This window comes from Penaeus chinensis, chromosome 18 (assembly GCF_019202785.1).
Source record: "Penaeus chinensis breed Huanghai No. 1 chromosome 18, ASM1920278v2, whole genome shotgun sequence".
Taxonomy (NCBI): Eukaryota; Metazoa; Arthropoda; class Malacostraca; order Decapoda; family Penaeidae; genus Penaeus; species Penaeus chinensis.
Window position 1 is genome coordinate 26539533 of NC_061836.1, and position 7500 is coordinate 26547032.

General features: G+C 45.1%; 1 protein-coding gene across 2 annotated transcripts in view; it reads left to right on the forward strand.

Moving 5' to 3' along the window:
• Window positions 1-7500, forward strand: part of LOC125034504 — a 93842-nt gene that overhangs the window by 45812 nt on the left and 40530 nt on the right. The gene's annotated exons all lie outside the window — the stretch shown is intronic.

The following is a 7500-nucleotide window of genomic DNA, read 5'->3' on the forward strand; positions in this document are numbered from 1 at the left end:
CGCCTTAACCTAACCTAACCTAATCAAACCTAACCTAACCTAACCAAACCTTCTCTAACTCAATCCAGCCTAATGGCACCGATTGCAAAAATAGTGCCACTATTGCCCCTCGCATAGCGCAAAAGTGCTAAACTTACTCTGCCGTACTCTCGTCTCTAATCCTCCAGTTTCGCTAAATTTAGAGGATCGCCGTGTCTCACGTTCAAGAATAATAAGAAAATGGAATAACAAGTGCCTAAAAATACATGTAGTACAAATTACAGCGGGCCCATATTTACGGTTGAAGAGATATTTTAGCTGAATCCAAGATGAAAATAGCATGATCAGCAACCAATAGTATATCCGTCTATGTCGTTGTGGAACGCAGGAATCCAGATTGCTCTTCCGTAATAAGGTCTGTATGAGTTAATGAATGACTTATGAATGAATCTTAATGGCCATACATTACAGGGTGGCTTCCCCGTGTTCTGACTAGGTGTTTTGCGACAGATTTAGCGTGACTGGCCGGCACTGCAGAATGTGACAGGTTATTTCTACGTGTCCACGATTCTATTTGTGAGATGCGCTTTCTTTTGGCTCAGTCAACTTCACCGTGTAAAATACTTTTCGTTTTTGACCTTTGGCTATTTCGTTTGATATTCTGAGTTGATGACCTCCAGTAAATAAACATGGAGTTTATTTACTGGAAGTCACTCTGGAGAGCGCACTTCCGCTTGCGAATGTTTGGTGCCCAGTCTCTTAAATATGTTCATACCCTAGTTTGAATGAAAGAAACAATGCCATTAACGGTCAGTTATAAACAAAACGCAAAATTTTAGCCGAGAGGAGCGCAGTTCCGCGTTTGAATCCGGCGGGCGCAGCGGCGGGTTGCGAGCGGCGCCGCTAGATGGCAGCCGCAGTCGCTCTGTGAAGGGAATCAATGGGCTTGACATTTGCGTGATACACGTGCGTGTTTTGCGGCCTAACACGCGCCACACACTATCTTCCAACTCCGCAGCACGCCGTCGCATGACAGGTAAGGCAGAAGAGAGCGTAGACAGCCGTGAATGAGAGAGGGAGAATGGGTAAAAGACTTAAAGAAACGTTTCGGTTGGTCCGCCCACCTTCCGCTCCTTCGCCTTCCTCCTCTCCGGAAGTGAAAAGTTTGGTCATTTACGTTCTCCGATTCTTTAAAGGCCTCAGACCTCCGGGCGGAACGACACGCCGCGACACCGAAGCGCAAACGTACTCTCATCTCTCTCCTGTAATCCGTACCGAGTAGAAGGTTGCAAGTCGCGTGTTATGAGAGGGGAAGAGGTGAAGGGAGCGACGGGCGAGTTCAACAAGTTGTCAGAGCGTGAAAAAGGGGGAGGGAGAAGGAGCCGAGAAAGAGGGATTAGGGAAAGGGGAAGGAGCCGAGAAGTAGGGATTAGGGGAAGGGACGGGCATCGCGGGGCATTTTGCGGGGAAGGAGGGGAGTGGAGGAGAGAGAAAGTGAGAGAGAGAGAGAGAGAGGTAAAGAGAGAAGTAGAGAGTGAGAAGGAAGTAGATGAACGAGAATGACAGAAGTAGATAAGAAAGAGAGGGGGGAGAGGTAGGAGGGAGAGGATAATAGAAGAGGAGAATGGGAGAGAAGAGCAGGAAATGAGACAGAGAGAGATAAAAGTAGAGAGTGAAACAGAGAGAAATGTAATATGAAAATGAGAGAAAGGGAAAGGGAAGTAAAGGATGAGAAAAATAGAAAAAGGGAAAAGAAGAAGGCAGGAGAGAGAGAGGAATTACAAGAGAAGTATATCTACTTACAGTGAGATGGAAAAAAAAAGTGAATGAATGGCATATGAAAAGAGAAATAAGAGAGAAGGAAAGCAACAGCTTGATACACACACAAGGGAAAGAGAAATGGTTGATTGTGAAAAAGAGAAAGTATGAAGGAAATGAAAAATTAAGAAGGATTTAAAAGGTGAAAAGACAGGCTGATACAAACAATGATATAACATTAAGTGTTAATCTATGTCAATGTATAATAATACTGTGTTCTGTTATTTAATTCACAAGATTATTACTTTTTTATGTGAAGGTCATGCTTTCCTCTCTAAGCATGAATAATCTAATCTAGCCTTTGTAGTGCAGTTTAGTTTTCTTTGAACATTTGTTATTTCTGACACCAGAGAATATTGAACCCTTATACTAAATATATAGATGGAATTGCCCATTAGTTATTGGGAAAAACTCTGTAACAATGAAGATGATTACTGAATGTAACACCTCTTGATTCAGGATGTTATTAAAAGAAGAAATAATTGTGGGAGTTAAGGATTTCTTATTCTTTTAATGTCAATAGTTTTATTTTACATCTGTCTTACGTACATCCTCACTCTACATGCAATAAAACCTGACCATTTACTTTATCTTTGTTTTAAGTGGGTAGATAAGAAATATTATGCTCAGTATGATAAAGGCTATTGAGATAGTTAGTTTGTTGTGATTGGCATGTTTGATTTTATAGTGCTTCAGACTGTTTATTTATTGTTTGAATTATTTCATTTTGTTTTATTTTTTTCCTAGAGTAAACATGCCATGTCACACATTTCAGGGAATAGGCTCAAGTAGGTATTTGAGTTCTGCTCGCAGTTATTCAGAGAGAAGAAATTAAGGCTTGAATATAGTTATTTTTTCATTATTCATTTATTATTGTCTTCCCATTTGTTCTTTTCAGCTGATTCTAGTATTTCTCCTACAGTGAATTCAAAATGTATTACCTGTTTCTACAGTTTTTACTTCCCTTGTGACACTTTTGGAGAAAGTGGCAAGCATGATTAGAGTAAATATTAGGTTTGAAGTTACTTGTTTGCCTTTATTATTAAGATCAATGGTTCATTTTAAGATCAGTAGAAAGCCAACAAGACTGTGGAAAGATAAAACACTTCTTTTGGCAGGTTTATGGGAAAAGTGTGACTGCAGTGTTGACATTTAACTAGATATCATCTTCAGGTCAGGCTAGAAAACGAGTTTGTTTGATTTTGAAACTTTCCTTGTTGCTTTCCTTGCTACCTGGTAATCGTGATATTTTGAACATATTATGTGTTTGTATATCTAGAAGCAAGCAATTACTGTGGACAATATTTTACTGGAAATATAAATATGCAAAATTACTGCACATTCCCCCAGAAAATCCAATGTAATTTGTCCTGCAAGGAGTGAAAGAGAGGGATGGAGTGAAAAAGACGGAGTGAAGAGATTAAGAGTGAGAGTGAAAATAAAGAGAAATAGGCAGGGGAGGAAAGAAGGGAGAAATACTTAAAAATGGACGATAGATGAAGTACTATGGTGGTGAGGGAGAAAAGATTGACAGGAGAAAGAGAGGAAGAGGGTGTAAGGACTTTTAGAAAGGAAGAGGAAAGGAGAGAAATAGAGAAAGAATGTAAGGACAGTAAGAAAGGGAGGGAGAGGTAGTTAGAGAAACAGAGGAGTGTAAGTGAGGGGAGGGACTTAGAAAAAGGAAGGAAGATTGAAAGAGAAGGGAAGTGTGAAGGAGAGGAGGAGTGTGAGGGAGAGGGATAAGTGTGAGGGAGAGGGATAAGTGTGAGGGAGTGGGATAAGTGTGAGGGAGAGGGATAAGTGTGAGGGAGAGGGATGAGTATGAAAGAGAGGGATGAGTGTGAGGGAGAGGGATGAGTGTGAGGGAGAGGAATGAGTGGGAGGGAGAGGAATGAGTGGGAGGGAGAGGAATGAGTGGGAGGGAGAGGAATGAGTGTGAGGGAGAGGGATGAGTGTGAGGGAGAGGGATGAGTGTGAGGGAGAGGGATGAGTGTGAGGGAGAGGAATGAGTGGGAGGGAGAGGAATGAGTGGGAGGGAGAGGAATGAGTGTGAGGGAGAGGGATGAGTGTGAGGGAGAGGGATGAGTGTGAGGGAGAGGGAGAGGGATGAGTGTGAGGGAGAGGGAGAGGGATGAGTGTGAGGGAGAGGGAGAGGGAGAGGGAGAGGGATGAGTATGAGGGAGAGGGAGAGGGATGAGTATGAGGGAGAGGGAGAGGGAGAGGGATGAGTGTGAGGGAGAGGGAGAGGGAGAGGGATGCGTGCGAAGGAGAGGAAGATTTAAAGAGAAGGAGAGTGTGAAGGAAAGAGAAGGTGGAGAGAGAAATAGAGGGAAAGAAAAAGCGACCTGAGGAGAGACTGAGGAATGAAAGCGAGCGAGAAGATCTGTGATGAGGGAGAAAGTCAGAGAGGAAGAGAGGGAAAGGTGGGACAGAGACGTGGGGAAACAGGAGAGAGAGGGGAGTCGGAAGAAGAGAGAGGGAGCGATTAAGGGAAGAAGGGGAGAAAGATGGTCAGAAAGGAAAAGTGGATGTGGGAGAGAGGAAGGGGGGGGGGGGGAGAGGGAGAGAGGCGCTGAGAGGAGAAGGAAGGAAGGGAGACTTGAAAGAAGAGAGGGAGAGAGGCAGACGAACGGAGGACGGAAGGAGAGGGAGGGCCGGGGGGAGGGGGATAAGCAGAAGGGAGGGCGGGCAGAGATGGAAGACTTTTTTTTTTTTTTTTTAGCAATGCAAACTCGTTTACCTTTCGTGGCTGATTTAATTAAGGTTATGCTGGAGATTCTTAGTAATTCCTATTTACATTTATATTTTATATATGTGTAAAACATGCATGCAAATTCATTTACGCACGGACCTTCATGCACCCGTTTATGCACATACTCACGTAGACAGACACGCAAGCTTACACAATCCCATCCACAATCACTCACGCACGCCCACCCACATCCACAATCACTCACGCACGCCCACCCACATCCACAATCACTCACGCACGCCCACCCACATCCACAATCACTCACGCACGCCCACCCACATCCACAATCACTCACGCACGCCCACCCACATCCACAATCACTCATGCACGCCCACCCACATCCACAATCACTCACGCACGCCCACCCACATCCACAATCACTCACGCACGCCCACCCACATCCACAATCACTCACGCACGCCCACCCACATCCACAATCACTCACGCACGCCCACCCACATCCACAATCACTCACGCACGCCCACCCACATCCACAATCACTCACGCACGCCCACCCACATCCACAATCACTCACGCACGCCCACCCACATCCACAATCACTCACGCACGCCCACCCACATCCACAATCACTCACGCACGCCCACCCACATCCACAATCACTCACGCACGCCCACCCACATCCACAATCACTCACGCACGCCCACCCACATCCACAATCACTCACGCACGCCCACCCACATCCACAATCACTCACGCACGCCCACCCACATCCACAATCACTCACGCACGCCCACCCACATCCACAATCACTCACGCACGCCCACCCACATCCACAATCACTCACGCACGCCCACCCACATCCACAATCACTCACGCACGCCCACCCACATCCACAATCACTCACGCACGCCCACCCACATCCACAATCACTCACGCACGCCCACCCACATCCACAATCACTCACGCACGCCCACCCACATCCACAATCACTCACGCACGCCCACCCACATCCACAATCACTTACGCACGCCCACCCACATCCACAATCACTCACGCACGCCCACCCACATCCACAATCACTCACGCACGCCCACCCACATCCACAATCACTCACGCACGCCCACCCACATCCACAATCACTCACGCACGCCCACCCACATCCACAATCACTCACGCACGCCCACCCACATCCACAATCACTCACGCACGCCCACCCACATCCACAATCACTCACGTACGCCCACCCACATCCACAATCACTCCCGCACACACACTCACTTCCGCACACACACACACTCCCGCGTGCACATATTCATGCCTAAACACACCACACTCTCAGTCAATCAATCTATCACACACACACACACACACACACACACACACACACACACACACACACACACACACACACACACACACACACACACACACACACACGTCTGCTTACACACACATGTGTGTGCTTACACACACACACACACACATGTGTGCTTACACACACACACACACATGTGTGCTTACACACACACATATGTGTGCTTACACACACACACACACGTCTGCTTAAACACACACACACACACACGTCTGCTTACACACATATACGATGGGATGAATTTAAACATTTGCGTTGCATTGATAGCAGTAAGATTTGATTAGATAGTCGGAGGAGCATAAAACAACAAAAACAAAAAATCAATACAACAAAAAGAAGAAAAAAAACACGATGGACTGTCTTGCTCAGTTGCCAGTTAGCATTATTGCCATTGGAGTCCAGTTGTCCTCGCGGATGTATCAACTTTCTCGGCCGCGATTCAAGACACAGCGTAGTAGTAAATGTCAACAACCCAAGTGCGGAGTGGACGCGGAGTTTATGGTCTGGTTTTGTTTTTATTTTTAAATTTCGGTCTATCTCCCCCCCCCCCCCATTTTTTTTTTTTTTTTTTTTTTTTTTGTAATGAGCAAATTCTCCGAGGATCGTGAAAACCTTGACACCTTTCTTTTTTTTTTCTTTTTTTTTTTTGTCTTTCTGCATGGGTAAGACGGGGCAAGGGTATTGGATCTCTCAGAAGCTTGCGATCGAACTGAAGTATTCGCGTTTGTTCTCCGAGTGATATTTATTATGTTTGAACGAGTGTATGTGTAGAAAAGGTTCTGCGTGAATTGTAGGCGAAACAAGGGGTCTGAATATTGTAAGTTTACTATCTAATTATGCAAAAAATGAGTGATTAATATAATTTAAAGTCCAAGTAGAGTACATTTGAAGCTTGATGAAGTATGGCATGTAATGTAAGGCTTTAAGGTGGTTGGGTGGCACAAGCTATGGACGGTGGCAACATATGATCTATGCCAATTTATCATTTACTCTAGATTGGGCACTGATTGGTCAAGTCTAGCTGCTGGATGGCATAATGTAATTGCTTGCACTCTCGGAGAAAATGTCACGACGAATTGCAGTCGTGTGGCATGTTCAGAATCCAAAATGTATGGGGGTTTAGTTGATGTATAATGTATAGTGCTTACCATCTAGCGAGTAGTCTAGACTGATCTGGAGTGTTTGGTCATATTGTGGGGATGCAGAGAGTAATTACCAAGAATTTTTATGCATATTGCTAAAACTAATTATTAGATGGTGTGGATGGTCGGTCATGTTCAAGGACAAAGCGTGAAATGACGAGACAGACTTGCGTTTACGTGTCAGGAGCGTCCCTGTGGTCGCACGCCTGACCGTAAAAAATGTAAACCTACCCGTGGGAAAAGCAGGCTGCCTACTTTGCCGATTGGCTTTCTCTGCCGTGTGTGTATTGCAAAAGGAGGATTCTTCGGGAGTAAAGGCCCACGTAGCTTTATTGCTGTGATTTTTTGCCGTTATCGTCTGTCACATTAAGTTGATATTTATGAGTGTCGTTTGATTTTCGGCATTGCTCCCTGTCATGCATATAAAGAGATAGTTATGAATCACATATATAAAGCATTGATTACGCATTGTC